The following is a 17,968-nucleotide window of genomic DNA, read 5'->3' as shown; positions in this document are numbered from 1 at the left end:
TAGGAAATCCTGTGCTTCCAGGAAATGTTTGATCTATTGTGCATGTACAGGACAAATTATTTGTGTCTAAGCATTGAACCCAGTGAATCTGACAGTTCACTGTGCATATGCCTTAGAGCTGGTGAAGGCCTCCACGAGTGTTGTGTTCACTGCATGTGCTGTACAATTTATCCACTCACGTTGAGCAGGTGCCACCAAAAATTCCATCTGTCTGTCAGTCACCCAGGGAGACCGCTAGGTAGCTGAGCACCCTGAAATCCAAAGAAAATCCTTCAAATTCCACCTGGAAAGAATTTGAAATAAAGATGTATGACCAAGCCCTGGATATACTACTATAAGATTACCAGTCCTTGGGATAAATTACTTGGTTAAGCCACACAGTAAGCATGAAGCAGACATGTTTCGTTCTGCACCTTGGTGCAAGCAGCTACTCAGTGTCTTACTGAATGTAGCAAGCAAAGATGAAGCAGTCACATGAATGAAAAGGAGAGGAGGAAGCACAAATGCACTAGATCCTTTCTAAACTCTGCTAATGTGTGAAGTTTAATGCTCTTCACTGCATTCACTCGGTCCCTCCTCAGACAGCGATCTGGAGTAGTAAGAAAGCTCTCACAAAGGGTGGTGGAAAAGCTGTATTTCTCTTTTGCTTCCTACTGCTCTGGCAGTGTCACTTCAAAGGTAAGCAACAGCCCTGTAAGCACTCCCTGGGGATAGCATCATCTCAAGCCAGCTGGAATACGTCAGGCCACTATGCATGCGTGTGTGTGTAACTACAAATACCAAGGAGGCTGGGAGAAGGAGGGTAATATGCTGACTCATCCAGAATCTTTTCTCACAATAAAATTGATAAGCCTTTGCCAGCAACTCACACTTAGCAGGACTCATTATTTATAACACAACAGGATATACTTAAAACAGCAGTAAATGCACAGGTTCAAGAGTCAGATGAGGCTTAAATCATTCAACAAGCAAAGAAGCAAATCAAGTAAAACCCATAGGGACTGTAAACTGGACAGTGTTAAAAGATTTTTGGCTCTAGAATCACAAATTAGATTTTCTAAAGAAAAAATAAATATGGAAATACTCATCAGGCATGATGAAACACTAAAACATGACTTTCTACAGTACAGACTTTTTAGTACCGCTGCTAACATTGCCTGCATTTATGCGGTGATTGTGGAAAAATATATACTTATTTTTATTTTAGATCATTCTAAAGGAGCTATCCTTTCAACCAGCATGACTATTATCATTAAGGAACTCACAGCATTTATAGGACTTGCTCTCTCTGAAACACTTCGAAAGACAAATTCTGTCATTTTGGTTGAATTAAGGTAGCAACATAAAGAACTGGACCATACTATTTACTGGAATGCATCTAATGCAACTACATACATTGCAAGTGTGAGCTCTTTAATGTCCTGACATAATCAATGAAGGGAGGCAGACACTTCTAGAGAGTTAACACATAAACTAAGCAGGAGCTCGGAATCATGTAATGTATCTTTGAAGTTTTCATTGTGCTTAGCTTTATGTGAACTCCAGCTGTTACTTTATCCCTTCCTATAATTAATTCACCCTTTTAGGTAAATGTCACCACTCCACCCATTACATTTTTTTTTCAAAGGCTTCAGGACCAAAGCAAACGAGCAGTACTTATTTTAATGAGATATTGGGTTTTCCTTTAAAAGTGTATGGGACACAATAGTTGAGCTACAAAATATGAATACTTAAACTCTCTAATGTGTTCATTTGCATTTTAGTCATGAATGATACCTGTTACCCTGGAATTCATGATAAAACATTTTGAACGTTGTCCTTAATAGTATTCACAGGACTGGACTGAAGTAATGTAAAGCAACATACTGAACTTTTATAGCTTGGCAATGTACAACTTTTAAAGCTCTTTTACTGAAAAAAAAAAAATGCTTATGTGGTGAAGATACTGTTAAATCTTTCAACTGAGTGAGGAGCAACGTCACATTGTCACTATAAAAATCCTGGATCTGATTCTCAGATAGTTATAAACTGTTACAACCCCGCTGGCTTAATTTATCCCTTATGTTTAAATTCAGAACAGCCCTCTTTGTGGTACTGCTAATGTTGAAGTTATTACAAAGCACAAAAGTTTCATGAGCAAATGTACTTCTCACCATTTAGATTTTTCTCAGCAGCTCTGGGCTGGCTGTCAGGCAATTCTGGACCTTCAGCCTGTATTTTCCATGGTGTATTGTATTTTGTGGCATATTGAATCAGTCAGAAGGAATGAAAAATTTGCGGGAAAATGCTGTAGCCAAATAAAAATCAAGATGTGCACATAATTCTATTTTTTGCCACTCAAGCACATTGGTAGATTGTATGAGTTACTTTGGAAAGAGTCCCACATTTGTTGAATAGACTGTTCTGTTGTTAATGAGGCTGCTTAATAAAGCAATGTAGATGAAGAAAGTACACTGAATAAAGCAATGTAGTTGAATCTTGGAGAATACCTCAAAGGGCTATGTTCCTATTTTTACCTGAAGAAAAATGGTTATGCATCAATTGTAAACTGATGGAAAGTACATCAGTATGGAAACTACAGAAAAAAACAGGGTTTTAGCACATTGTCTGTTGATTATTCTTGTCAATTCTTGTCCAGAACAGTCTGCGACTTTATTCTGGATGACACGAGGCAACATGAGACCTCATCTCTACCCTTCCATCTCTTCTTCTGCAGCCAGCACCAAACCCTGCCTCTTTCCCTTCCTTTCCATTTTCCAGAAAGCAATTGCTGCTGGGCTGAGTGGGATTCTTGTGTAGAGGTGGAGCAAGCAGGGAGGCTGATAAGGGCTCTGTGCAGAGAGGAGGTGATACCAGTGTGGAATGGGGGCACCTGGCACACAGGGCAAGGGATGGGGTTTGCAGCTGATGGGTGTGTTCCCACACGTTTCTCCAACAGCATTTGACCGCCATATCTCATTATCACAAGAAGTCACACACCAGCTTCTCTCCCCATCCAGTTCTAAATATTTACAAAAAGCTCAGAGTCAAAGCAACTGTGGTATATTCTAAAAAAATAAACCACTAAAAAATCTCATACAGCTAGGCAATATTGCCAGAGGTATATCCTCTTGGCTCTGCTGAAGCCAATAGAAGTTTTGCTAATGTGGTGCACCCTTCACTTTCAAGCTTTAAAAAGCAAGCTACGTTACAACAGATTTTTGACAAATATTTTAGAGGTAAACAATAAACAACTAATTTCTTGCTAATTCACTCATCTTTTTGGTAAAAATTTTAGGGTGTTTCACTCACTTTTAAATGAAATAGCAGTATATTATTTGGTAACCTCTCTCATTCAGGACATCAGTAACTGTACAAGCATAACTGTGTAAGTGTAAAGCTGAATTTAAAGTGAAAGCTGGTAGAAGACTCCTATTGGAGAGTGGTCTAGAGACTTTTAACTTATAATGTAGGTACAGGAATATGTTGGCAAGAACCTTTTGAGTTGCCAGATGATACCAGTAGCATTACCAGTACTATGACAGGTCATGGTGAGATGATGGGAGATGTAACCATAAGAAAGGACAGAGCTGAGCTGAAGATGAAGAACAGAAGCTTAAATTTGATGGAGACAAACAAAATAGACAGGGAACACCAAGTAGAAGATCATGGGTCTCCAAAGAGCAGGCATTTCAATTTTTTGAGGAATCAATGGACCACAAAATCAAATTTAGTTTATTATATTCTCAGGTCTTCAACAGAGGAATGAAGAGGGAAAGGAAAAAAACAATGCGTGTTCTTAAACTTTGGCTATATAACTCCAATTAATGGGGTATAAAAGGTTTTTGTTGGTCTTAAAGTGATTTCTAGGCTTATTCTAAAGAGATAGAGGGAACATCTTCACTAGAAATTTCAAGGCAACACCATAAATTTCAAGTGGTATTTTTCTAATTTGTATTCAAGTGTTTGCTCTACATGCTGGTGAAAACCGTGACCTTTCCAAGTAAGGATCCAAATGAATCAGTGATGCTTCTAAACCACTGGAACTCCAGTGAGAGCTGGAAATATTTGACTAGGTTACACTTCTTTACAATGTCCATAAAAAAGGCAAATAACAGAATAAGAAAAATTACCTCTTAAATGGGAATACTAGTACATGATGCACAGCAGCTTTCCAGTTGCCTTCAGCTACCTTTTTATTTTTCCTGCAGCTACCTTTTTATTTTTCCTGCTTATTTTATTTTAGAGGTTTATCTCAAATATTTCATCCATGAGCACTCTGAGGAAAGCTGCAGCATGCCAGGTATTTCAGTGCTAACTTTTCAGATATAAAGAAGCTTCTGAAGTTCTTGGAGCTAGAAAGACCACTAATATTTGCAAAACATGGTGCCTTTGTCCACAGTTCCTCAGTGATAGGAATAATTCTGAATCCTGCAAGCACCCCTGTTGAGGCCAGCCAAATAACTCCTGTGCATAGGGCTTGGAAACTTAAATGTCTTAATATTGACAATGGGAGAGTAAGAGGTAGCTCTTGGAAGTCTCTGAGGAAAATGGGCTCACACTGGAGGGAAGTCTTCAAAGCTCAGAAGATGTAGAGGGACAATATTATCTCAGCTTCAGGCATCTTAAAATAGGTACAAAATGCCCATTCATGTTTTCCTGGGAAGCAGGATAGCCCTGAACCATGCTAGAAAGTTCTACAGCACATTTGTAGACATCATGTAGTACAGGAAGGGATCACTCTTGGCTATTTTGGCAGTTACTGATTTGTTCTGGATTGTTCTAAGGTCTTCTGGGTTTGCACCAGGTTGCATCGGGAGAACAGAAAGAAGACTTTGGAGAATTGCTTCTTTAAGCTGTGTTGAGTTCTCCTTAGTCACAGCTGGGAATTTGAACCCAGATACCAAATCGTCATGTGGTGGATAGTAACAAACAAGAATCTGATAACTACTAAAACACCCCAACTACCCCCTGTAGCTTTTAATTAACTATATGGGCAAGAGTTAATTTATCATAACAGAACCATGGAGACGTTGTCAAATAAGAATTATGGAGGGAGGTAAAGTGACATCTCTAAAATCACACAGAAGTTTTGCCGCAGAAGGTGGTTAAAAATACAAGACCTAGTTCGTGACTTAGAGCTATGGCACACTACAAGTAATAGAACCGCTAATCTTTTCTAAGTCCTGCAGAGCTTGGCTGAAGTTTCTAACTGAGCTTTGTCAGCCCCGTACATATTCTTGGCTGGATAGCCTCTAGAAAGTAATTAATATTGCTATACAAACATAGTAAATCATGTTTGAAAGCTCACATGCTCACGCCAAATGGGTACTACTAAACTGTTATTGTGCCCTCTGTCATCATGTGTACATGCTCCTCTTCCCCCTCCTGCCTACATAACAGGCATGATCCATGATAGGAGGGGAAGATTCAGAGGGCATTCATCCATCTTTTAAAGATGGTGTTAGTTCTTTCACTGTGCAGGCACTTTATGAATGCTGTGAAGCTGTAATGTTGTCCTTCCCATGAGGACACTGAATTACTGATCCATGCTTTTGATATAATGCATCTTGGCTGAACTGTTGCAGCTCTCTTGCTCTGGAATATTTCCAGTCAAAGACTATATTTACATCAGTTACAATTGATTCAAAATGCTTCCACAGGATCTTGAACAGGCTAACACATCTTCATAAGTTTAATCCAAAACAGAGATGATAGGTGGCTTTCCAGTAAAATGGGAATAATCACGCTTGTACCTCTAGTTCTTTGGTTTGAGTTGGTATCCCTGGTTGGTATTCAGCTGCTGCTGGGACCAGTATTTTTTCTGGACTTCCAGGTGACTAAAGATCATGCTTCCAAAAGGGACTTAAGAGGGCAGTCACCTCACTCCCATTTTCAGAAAACACTGAGGGATTCAGGAGCACAAAGCTTATGGACTTACAGGGAGATAAAATGCTCCTGCACACAAAGTCAGTTTTGAAGGTGGTACTTAGGCTTTTAAGTCACAGAAGCAATTTTGAAAATTTGCCTTCCACTTAATTGTATACCATTACACTCTTTGTCCTTGGAGTCCTTTTTCTGCGAGCATTAAGCTTGCCCAGTTTTCTGGGATTTTGACCACCTAAATTCACACCTTATCTTTTAAAGTTGGCTTTGATTAACGCAGATGTTATTTATTCTTTTGCTTGGCAGGAGTTTCTGCAAGATCACCATAAAGTCAGCCTGTTTGTATTGTATCGTACTGTTAATCTCCTTTTCCTTTATGACATAAATGCACAATATCCTAAGGGGAAGATTACTATACATACATACAGATTCGTACTTGCATATAAACACATGTATGAATACAGAGCAAAGATGGGAACAAAGGGATGGAATATTTTAGTAATGTCCTAAAAGCCTTTGTGAAAAAGTATAGATAACACATAAAATGGATTGTTTTGTACGGCATGAACCAGGGGATCAACTTTAATTTGTTGTTTAATGGAAGACTAATTCAAGATAAAAAAGGAACAGACTATACAAAGTAGTTGGACTCATTTTGATGGGAAAAAGACCTGTCAAATTAAGAGGCTGCTGTATCATGATGATCACTTACATGCAACTCACCACCTAAGGTTTTCCAAAATAGTACATTTGAATAGGCTTTCTAATAAAAAGTAATTAAGAAAGTTGAAGAAAAACAATGTTGCTTAGAGTTGCTAGGTTCATTTTAATCAGAATTTGGTCATTATCTTAAAACAGCATTGACAGTGGAGAATTTCTAGTTATCTAGAAACATGTACATTTCTGTGACTCACAGAGACTTTCTGAATTAGGAATCACTTTGCAGTTGCACTGCAAAGCCCTGCCTGAAAAAGCCCTAACAGCCAAGAGTGAGCTACCTTTTCTTCGCATGGACAGGATCACCTTCACTAAGAACAAACAGGAGGAAACCCAGTGATGGGAGGTTCCTCAGAATTCTTCCATTCATATGAAAAAGGAGTCACAAAATCACAAAAAGCAATCTAGACAATCATTTATGCCAGTAAGCCCTATCTCCCATCCTGACCAAACACTACCAGGACTCGTAATGACACTATTTGCTGAAGAAATCCTGTTAGCGTGAGGAGTGTAACTGTCCAGTAGAAATTTCACAATAATCCTGCTGATCTGATTCTCTTTTCTAAACAAATCAATCAAGAATATAGGTAGCAAAAGTCAAATCTCCAGGGATATTAACTGCCTGGATTTCCTTTCAGTGAGTCTTCATGTTTGACAAAGGAAAAAGAAAGTACTTGCCTTTTCATACTGATCAAAGTCAATTAAAATCTGTTACGTATTCATCATATTGGACCATGATCGTCATATTGTGCTGCTTTACAGCATCTGATGCCATTTCAGACTTCCTTTTGACCCCCAGTATGGGCCTTGTGTTGCCCCTACAGAGGGAATAACAAGGGAAGAAATCCTTGAAAAGTTTTCCCCAAGGCAAGGAGTATTAATTCTGCTGATGGTCATGACCCCGGCTCATATTTTTCTGCAGGGAGACTTTGGAACTGGAAAGGTTGCATTGGCCAATTCAGCATGTGCAAACTGCCGTGGAGCAAGAACTGCTAAAAGAAACTCCTCAAACACTCCTGATGTTTGCTCTGGAGTTGCAGAGCTCTGAGCGACATGCCAGCCAGCCAGCGAAAGAGAAATGCCCTGGAATCCCTCTGTGAGGGATGAGAGAGCCTGTCCGTGAGTGCTGGATTGATGGTCTATTGTTTGCATTTATTTAGACTACATAAACAAGCTTCCAGTTTCCTCAGAACAATGTGGACAAGTCCTGGTTTCCAGCTCCCTTGAATTTCTCCAGTTTTCATTACAAGGTAAACAGTTATAGCTGCTCTTCCCCTGATGCCCTGGATTTTTACCTGGTTACCAGACATAAGCACCTTCAGACTGAAAGTAGCCATTAGAAAGAGCCTGTGCTACCTGCAAATCCCCGCCTGCCAAGTGTCCAGAACCGAGCCAGATTTGAGCAAAAATTGAAAAATGTGGATTAGGATAATGTTTTTGTAAATGTAGAAGCACTTTAGTTCTTTAGCCATGTAATCTGTATGAACGCATCACTTAAATTGTCAGACATGACTTTCCTCCCATAAAATGATATGATTCCATGATTTTATAAATGATGAGTTTCTTCTTTCCTTACAGCTAGGTTTGCATAAAGCTCTACTTGTGCAGGTTAAAGTCTGGTCATGACACTGAGCTGAAATTCACATGAGTATCATAAACATCTATATAACATCAGAAGGCCAAAGTTTGAAAAGGCAAATTGCTGACCCCAAATCAAATGAAAGCAAAAATGGGAAAAACTGAGATTAATCAAATTTTAAGTAAAGTGTCTGCTCCCTCTGGAAGAATTTTCCAGTGCAACACATTTTTAAACAGAATAAATGGTGAGAAAAAATTGTATTATAACAATAAAATTTTCCAGAAACACACCTTATTATTGCGTTCATGTTAATAGATTCTTGAGGTGTATTTTCGAAGTGAGGCAATGCAAAGCATGCACATGCCCATCCTGCAGCTGCTTTCACTTGCACTGTGTCCAGTTGTTTTTCTACAGTGGATCATTTTTTTTTTGTCCCCCCCTTTCCTGCCTGGTAAAGCTGGAAAATTCCACTAGTGATAACTCTGACAGCTCGCTCCCCCTCCTGTCGCTCCTTGTTTAAGAAAACAAGAGGGAGGGAGCAGGGTCTGGAAGGCTGAGAAGTTACTGATTTAGTAAATTCTGCAAGTCTTACCTCAGAGCAGAATAAAGCCTTGGCGTTATCCTTAAGGGAGCACAGCTGAGTCCTTCTGACACACAACTTCATGCTCCTAGTGGCAGTGAGTCCCTCCTCAGCCTATGACCACCAAGTTGCATATTCTGGGAGCTATCTGACAGCCTGTGATAGGATATTCTGCCTCCAGTCATACAAAGGCTGTGGGAACAAAGAGCGGTGGAGCTTCTGGCCCTTGTGGGAAATAGACTGTCACTGCTCCATCACTATTTAAAAAGTAGATGCCTTCAGGATAAATCCTCTTAGTGTGTTTTTCCTGTTTGTATCAGAACTTAAACCTTTTATCCGTTTTCTAAGAGGAGAAATAAAAAAGTAATCAGCACTAAGCTGTGCTGTAATTCAGGAGAGTCCCTGTGGGGTGGCTCAGAAAAAGAAGGAGCCAATTTATGTGTTTTCTGCTAGAAGGATATGACACACTACCATTAGCATGATGCAAAAAAATCATAAATGACCAGATGCAAATTAATGATGAGCTCTCTCTGCATGGAGGTGGCTACTCCACCCAGAGCAGAAGCATAGTGCACAATGCCAGTGAGGAGGGAGAAGCGAGCCAGAGTACAGCTGTTAAGAAATCAAATATTTATGGGGAAGCCTTTCTTGCTTTTACTACAGTGAGATGATCAGTGGGAGGCCTAGATGAATACTGAAAAAAGCATGCACCAGGTTTTGTATGAACGGTGGCCCAGAATTTAGGATGGCCACAAGATAGATAAAGTCTTGAAATCTGGGGATGAATCTGAGCTGCAGCTGGGGGATGAGGAAGAAATAACTCTTAAGCACGGAAAGCATATGAGATGGTCAAACCTTACTCCCTCTGTCTAACCTTTGTTTATCCATTGAAATGCTTACACTGGTCTGTCAAACTTATAGCATTCCTGTCATCATTCCTCCAGCCTGAAATACAGGAGGAAAAGCTGACTTTCTGGTTATAAGATTGTTTTATATCCTTCACTTCCTCCAAGACATGGCTAAATCCCTTCAGCAGAGTAAAGGGAAAAGAAAGCCTGTGATTTAATTAGAACAAGCAGAAAAAGAAAGGAAAAAAAAAAATGCTGGGGAAAAAAAAAAGGGAAAGGACTTCCTGAATCAGCCACAGATTTTGGAAGGGAACAGAAAAGAGCAAAACCAGAAGTGGTTTAGTTTTACAGTTCATCTTGGAGTTAAATTTGCTTTGTGTTTTAAACTGGACTTAATGTTTCCTTTCTATTTCTTCTGGTGAACTTTAAGGATCACAGAAATCCTTGAAAATTTGAAATGTTCTGGTCATTTACCACTGTCTGTAGGTCTGTTTAGGGACAAGTGTCCTTTAAAGCATAAATTGCAGGCAAGAGGGTGATTCAGGAATTTGGTAGTGGACTGTGGGGCTGTTCATACTACAAATCCAGCTGGTGGTGGTGGGGACTAGAAGCTGCTTGGCAGCTACTGCTGCCTTGCCTGAAGCGATATGATGATGCTAGTCCATATCATCCTGACTAAATACCTCTATAGTGTTACCACCTACAGGCATTCAGAAGCAACCTCTAGGCTGAATAGTCATGAGACTGCCATCCCCTTTTCCTCCAAGGATGTCTTCTCCCTCTTTTTAATTAAGTGGTACACTGCTGCCACTATTAACTCTTCTTGAGCTGTAGAAGAAATTAAAGTCATTTGATACCTAATTCTAGGCTTTGTCTGAACAGTCAGATAAATAGAGTTTTAGGATTGCCTTTTCCCAAAGTTGCTCTCTACTGGAATTTAAACAAACCTTGGTAAGAGTGACTTAGGTTTTCCTAGTAATTAAGGTGACTTTTGGTTAGATTTGGCAAATACGAAGGTGGGTTCCCATTTGCAACCCAAATCCCTGACAGCTCGCTGCCTGTGCAGCACCGAAAAACATAGTCAGGGAGAGAGGGGAGGAAGCAGAGGCCAGCTCAAGTGCAGCAATTCACAGTAAGCATGTTGTCCTTCTGGCTGCTGTTGACAATTAAAACACTCTCCGTGTTTCAGTAAGTGCTGGGTCCTTTTGTCTAACACTAGATGTTGAGCCGGGACGTGTTAGTTAGGATCCTGCTTGCTGCAGGCTCCCGATTACAGCCAGTGGAAAGAAAGTGACCTCCACAGAGCAATTTAGCTCACCTATGGATGACATGTCTTTCTTGCTGCCCATAAAGGGAGAAGACAGTGGGGGACTCGCCAAAGAGCTGTTAAATGCTGGAAATAGGTAAATGCTCACTGGGCATTAGGTACACTTCAAATTAAGGGAACTGTAACCCTCTCCCTGCAGTGTCCTTGCACTTAACCTATTTTACCTCCAAAACCAGTATTTTCCTTAACTACAATTTAAACAAACATTTGGGTTAAAAGTCTTGCTATGAAACTGTGTAAATATATTTAAAACTCATGTTTTGCCCTCACTCTTTCTGGACCAGCACAATGGTGAGCCCTAATCACAGCTGTCCTATGGAAAATATACAGTGGTGAACATATATACACAGGTGTCCCACCGAAGGATGACAGAGATCTGCCTGCACGCATATCTTTATTCATATTTCGGTATTCTGTTTCATGGTTTGCACAAAAGTAGCTCTAAACTAATTCCATTTATGACACATAATGATGAAATATTTCAGCAGATATACTCAATGTCTTACAGCTAATAAATACTGACATGTGCTTTCATGCTATTCTTTTTCTGAAGATAAATACTGAGGCAGAAAATAGACCTGCTGTTGACTCCGTTTTATGACTGCAGAAATACATAGATTATCCTTCCAACCAGACAAATGTTTAAGCTTTTTGCTGCATCTGGACGTAAGAACCAGTCATAAACAATTAGCTATGCAAATAATGGATTTTTCAGGGCTTTGACCAAACAAGTAATAGAACAAAATCTTCATTTAAAGTTAATCTGAAATTAAGCCATTTGCTTTTCCTGTAGAAATTCAGAAGAACAAAACACAGTTTGATCTCAGAGGTTTGTTTTACTTTTCTATTGAAAATTAAACCCACATAAATTAGAAACAAAACATTTAATTTAGAAGATGTCGCAATTAAATGTTTCAGCTTTTTCTGATTTTTGTATTTTTTTTCTTGGCTCGAAAAAATGCTCAGTAGATTATTCTGATTAACCCAAATCTTCTTTTTTTCCCCCTGAAAAAGAAATGTTTGGGTGTTTCCCTCCCCCCCCACCCCGGTCCCACTTCTAAATACAGTCTCTTGTTTTAACAGGTCCCTGCTGCTGGGGAATAGCTTTAAGGATTTAGTCTAACTGGTGCCATATGGTAAGCCTGAAAATAAAACTACAAGGAAGGAACTGGAAGAATTATCATTGGATTAATTATTCCAGAAATTAAACTGGCATGATCATAATCAAGTGGTGGTTTCTTCTGAAACATGACTGCTATTTCCAGGGACTTTATATATTGATCTATTCCAGCTGTTAGTGAGCAAAAACCAGAGGCTCTTCGCCAGGCTGGATTTTATGTTAACACTGGGATATATTAAGCACACATGCTCCAAATCTGGCTTGTTTTTCATGGTAGAAAAATGACAATATCCTAAAACTTAATAAGTGATGTATTTGAAAGCAACTATGTAGATAGGAAGAAGATAGTCATTCATGGCCAAGCAGTCCAGACTTGACATTAGCTCCTCAGATGCCATGAAGTATTAAACTTTCTCTTAGGAGATCTCTGAAGATCTGCTTCTTCCGCCTGGGCTTTGGCAGGGGATCTGTGAAGTTTCCTACCTACATTCATGATCGATTAAGATTTAATTGTGGTCTTAGCTCTAGCTAGGAGACCATTAATTTACAGAATAGGGATTTTTCAAAAGAAACTACTTAACCTCAAGACCATTCCAACATAAAACCAGTCAGGCAAGAGAAGAGGGTTTACAGAGCATGACAAAAGGATTGCAAAATGTGCAGTGCCGATGTTTGAAAACTGTGGAACAGAGAAACCCTCGCAGTGCCTGGAGGAAGGGTTTTGTTTTGCAACGCCCCGTGCCTCACAGGAGGCCCATGGCTGGCTGCTGAGCTGGGTTTCACAAACATGCTGAGGTGGCATTCTTTATCTGCAGTAACGCTCGGTGTCAGCTGCGAAGGTCACCTTGACAAATGAACTTGCCGGATGGAAAAAAACCTCCTCCACTAGTAAATGAACAGGAAGGGATTGAGCTTGTTTTCCAGTGCCCATTGCAATAGCCACATACCAAGGTCATATGTACACTGGAAACAGTATGTGGAGCCATGTGATGGGGGAGCCATTTTTTGTGCTGAATTTACAAACACAGAGGTTTTTTCAGGTGGCATTTTGGTCTTTGGAGGAACACTGTTTTGCAGCTTAATTTTCAGTCACCTGATGACTTTTGACAATATTCTATTAGGTCCCCGCAACAAAAGCTTGTCTTACTTGTTGCATTAAACTGTATCAGAGAGAAGTTGTTAGTTATCCTAATCCCAAGGATTTACAGTGCAAATTCCCTGGGGAAGACACTTATTTTCCCTTAGAGACACCACTTCTTTCAAAGCTAAACAGGCCAAGATGGCCAAGAATAAAAAGATGACAGTCTGATAGAAGAGTCACTGACTTAGGAGGAAGTGAATAACACCTGGCAAGAAGATGAAGAAAATAATTACTTGTTAGTATCTCTGAATTTCAGTGTATTTTCACCTGGAAAGAAGGACCTGAGCTGATAGTGTGTAGCACTACCATTCCCTACATTCACCAGGACCAATTTCTGGCTCTTGCTCCTCTGCAGTGACAGTCTGACAGTGCTCACACCCTGAACCAGGTGTGGCCTTGAAGAGGCTTTTCGAGGTACAGTTTGAATCACCCCTCAAGAACAGTGGAATTCTGACCCTTAAAAGTAATTTTTTTTGCTGATCCCCGGTCTGCTTTTCCTCATCCCAAAGCATCTTTCCAAACCGGTCTTTCTGCTACTTCTTCTCCCTGATGTTGCCCTATGACTTTGACGTGCAGAGAAATGTTAGGGGTAGGGTTCCTGCAGTCTAAAATGATTGTCTGCCTCTCTTCAAAAAAAGAATATTCATAACATATGATGTGGGCTGAGGGTTCAAAGATTATTATAAAGACTATAGAAAACCCAGAATGCATGACATCAAGGGCTGAAAGATTACTGCAGCTTGAGCAAAAACAGAGGAACTTTGTCTAAACCCAAACAAAGCCAAGCAACGGATAAAAGCCCTGGCTTACTGATTACCAAATGTAAGACATTTACTCCCCCTCCTCCCTTAGATGTTAACCAAGCAGTGCTAAACTAACTACAGCTAAACCAGTGTAATATAACAGAGATATTTTTATATTAACAGATGTTCTTCACTAATGGGACTTTAAAAGTAACAGTAACTGCCAAATTCATATTTGGCCAGTAACCTTTATTTTAAGAAATGGAGTAAGTTTCTGCTGAGTTTCTAATGGTCTATTGACCAATTAATTTCTCCTTAAAGGTGAGGATTTAATTTGAACAAAATATCTTACTAGTTTCATCCATTAGGTAATGTTAATCTAATCAGCAATGTTACCTTAGGGGGACTGTAAATCATGAAATGTGTTCCAGTAAAAGGACTTTAAAAAAATTGTTAACTAAATAGGCATTACATCTGAAAATTCTGTTGGACACTAACAGACAAAGGAAAAAAGAATTTTTTACTTTCTATACATAATTATGGCTCTGAATATGCTCAATCAATTACAAATGTCCGATCTCCAAAGTTCATTCCTTTAAACAGAAACACACATAAGTCAAAGACATGTCTAATTACCATGTATAATGTAAATATTAGGTTGTTCTAAAATTTTGTTAATTATTTGACATGAAAGCAGAACTGGGCTTGGCAGGCCGGCAGAATTCAAGAGGCCCATCTTGTACAATGCAGCAAAAAAGAGGGTAGGAGAAAAGAAACTTTTATTAGCGAGTTTAAAAGAAAGAATCCATGTTAACCACTCCGCTTTGAACCATCACAGACATTTTATCATAAAAAATAAAATATGAGAAATCTTAAAATATTAGCGTAGAGATAAAAAAGAACAAAAGAAGAAGCAGCTCCCCTCAAAAGTAAACATAATGTGATTGTTTATCATTGCCACAATTCGATGGCATTAGGAAAGTGACAGTAGCTGAGGCCACAGATCGCCCTTGCCTGACTTCAGTCCAGAGACCTAGAGCTCACCATGTTCAGTGCTTGGCGCACTGGGTGAGGCCAAAATCCTGTCCATGCCACCTGAGGAACCAGGACCATCTCTAGCACTGCTGAAACCGGCGTTTTGCCCCTACTCCTGCAGGTCTGAACGGCTGCAGCCGGTGCAAACTAGCGGAGACTCAGGCCCCCGAAGGCACTTTATCTGCTTGGGAAACAGGCATAGATAGACCTTTTCAAACACAAATGCCTTCACAATCCTAGATGAGGTTCCTACTTGCTTTCAAGATCAAGGTTTTTATCAAGATTTAGAGATCGCTGGCTTCAACAGCACTGTCCAAACAAGATATACCCAGACCTATGGTTTTCATGATCAGCGATATGAAGAGCACTTCTTCAGGGCCAGCAGTCACCTGATGTTTCCAGCTTTTCTTTCTTAGTACCTCTCACACTTGCACAACTCCAGCTGGGAGGCCTGAGGACACCAGCCGTCTGACAATGCCACAGGTTTTATGTAGTCCTGCGAGATCATTATCTGAGTTATTTCCTCTTGCAACACACACTCTTGCATCAAGTGCTTCAGCTCCCTGTTGTTCATGTAACAACTGGTACTAACCCCAGCGCCTGCAGTTTCACCAGCAGGACTTCTTTGGCATTGGCAAGTCAGAAGAAAAATGCTGATTATGACTAATAGAAAGTGCTGGATCAGAGAGGAAAAATTCAAGATGTTTGATAAGGGATGGTATTTCAAAAAGTTTTCCTGGCAGCACTGTCAAAACTGCAGTAAAAACCTCCTTTGCCAGCCATCACAACTGCAGGCAGCCCTTGTTGGATGCTCTGATGGGTAAGGATTTCACATGGTCCCAGTTCTTGTTTTTCTGCAGATCCATATGATCTGAGAGGGCAAATTATGCCTTATAGGACAAGCGTTATTAACTTACCTGGTGGTGGGTTATGGCAGATGGGAAAAAGCATGTGTTTTAAAGAGGGGGGGCAGTGAAATCTGACAATGTCACCCACACAGGACACATACAAGCACTAAGTGGTGAACACACCCTTTATCCCCTGCCCCACCAGCACCCGTGTCGGGGTCTGGGTGCAAGAGACCTGCCAGGAAATCCCATGGGGCCCTGTCTTGGTAGGGCTGCAGTGCTGTGTCTAGTATCCTGGCCTAATTCCAGTGTACATCGAGGCCTGCTTACAGTACCTGTGAAATTTCAGTCTGCTGCTTATGCCACCTCTGCTCATTGCGTTTGTTTCTGTGTGCTGTGAAAATGTTGTTGTTGTTGATGTTGTTACTACTATTATTATTATGCACTGGAGGTGTGAGTCAGAAGCAAAAGCCTCCTGGGTGCTAGTGCTTTGTACCAGCTACACTGAAAAATGCTGTTTACCATCAAACGCCTGCAGCCCACATCTGTCCATGCAGAGAGCTGTGCTCCCTGGCCATGTCCTGATTGCAGTTCAGGTAGAAAATGTCATTTTATACCTCTAAGATAGCTATAGTTCAGAGATGGAATTGATTCTTTCTCACTACATAAACTCAGAAAGTTAGGGGTATAAGAAAAAGATAACTATAACAACAAAAAGTCAGAGACTTTCCTGTATTCAATTACATGGCAATTTTAAAGGTGCTGTCTTGAGTCCTACAAGGCATGGTGCTCTGGTCCAGTGAAGAATTATTTCTAGCCTCAGAGGGTACGGACGTATGTGCAGACATGCAAGGCTTTAATCTAATCAGTGATCCTGGATTATACTTTGTCTTTTTCAGGACCTAGGCCAATTTTATAACTTAGGAAAAGAGGTAAATATTTCCTTTATTTTTGTTTTTCTTTCTGGCAGGCTGCTTGGAGAGTATAGCAGCTATTTGAAGATGGCTGGAGGTTGGCAATGATGGTAAAATGTTGTTGTGGGGTAAATGGAGAGTGAGCAGAGGGCAGGTGAGGGGTGGTGTTCTTGGGGAGTGTGGTTTTCCACATGGCTACAATGCTGGGTGTCTACACTTTGGTAGCACAGCTCATGTACTGCAGGCAACTAAAGCACACTGCACACACACATTCATGTACTAACGCACAGATGAGCATGGGAGAGACCATATCATGGTGAACATGTACTCTTCAAGAAATTTTAAAGCACCGAGTAATGATCAGCTGATAGGGGAATTATGCAGCCTGCCCCTGAAACTAAAACCTTGACCAGTCTTGCCATGACAGCAAGAAGTGTCTCTGCTTGCTTTGTCATCCCTTTCTCATTATAGTCTTCAGACTGGTTACAGATCTAGCTATAAAATTTGAAAATTTACTTCAGATTTATAATTTACAGCTGCTCTTCGCAAAGATTGACTGTTATTGGAAAGAGATGGAAGTTGGGTGTAGAGAAGGTGCACCTTGTGGTGACAGCCGTGTTTAGAGTTATTGACTTCAAGTATTTCATGCAGTGTACACTGTCAGACGCACTTCAAATCCCGGTTTTCTAGGGATTTCTTTGATTTGATTTAAGAGCCCATTGCCCCTTTGGCATATACACTGACAATGCTTGAGAATTTATTACTTTCTCTCCTTTCTCCTCTGAAGTTTTTCTTTTTCACCAGGTTGAGCAAAAGGAATTTTGAATAACTCCAGGTAAGACCTCATTTCAGGCCAAAATATTGTCCCCTGGAGTTTCCCTAGAGGCCAGTGGCATATACTGGAGTTTCCACAGTGGGCAACCAGTGGCCTAGCCCTGCTTGGCACTGACTATTCAAAATATAAAAGGAAAAACTATGAGGGTTGGGGTGGGGTGAGGAAGGAAAAATCTTGGTCAGAAGTGCCAGGGCTCAGAGCAGGAAAGAGATTTTTTTCTACAAATCAGAAAAATTAAGCAAAGGCAGATTCCTGTGAGGTGCTCAGCACATTGGCCACAATCCAGTAAAGCACTTAACATTATGCATGCTCTGGAGAGTGCCATCGGGAACAACCTAAGCACGAAGTACCCAGCAGGATCAAGCTCCAAATGGGGACCAGACATAAACCAGATGGCATTATGTTAGCTTTGCCAT

General features: G+C 40.4%; 1 protein-coding gene across 4 annotated transcripts in view; it reads right to left on the bottom strand.

The window, feature by feature from the left end:
- The window catches only part of ARHGAP28 (Rho GTPase activating protein 28), a 76,122-nt gene that overhangs the window by 41,294 nt on the left and 16,860 nt on the right, over positions 1-17,968 (bottom strand). The window contains exon 1 of one of the 4 annotated variants that reach the window (XM_064442973.1): positions 8,754-8,891. The exons of the other annotated variants lie outside the window; for them this stretch is intronic. The gene's annotated coding sequence lies outside the window, so the exon portion shown is untranslated. Of the gene's footprint in view, positions 1-8,753; positions 8,892-17,968 lie in introns of those variants that run through there. 4 annotated transcript variants of the gene reach the window in all.

Source organism: Phalacrocorax carbo, chromosome 2 (genome assembly GCF_963921805.1).
Source record: "Phalacrocorax carbo chromosome 2, bPhaCar2.1, whole genome shotgun sequence".
Lineage (NCBI taxonomy): Eukaryota > Metazoa > Chordata > Aves > Suliformes > Phalacrocoracidae > Phalacrocorax > Phalacrocorax carbo.
The sequence above is the reverse complement of the archived record's forward strand: the minus strand, read 5'-3'. Positions and strand labels throughout refer to the sequence as shown.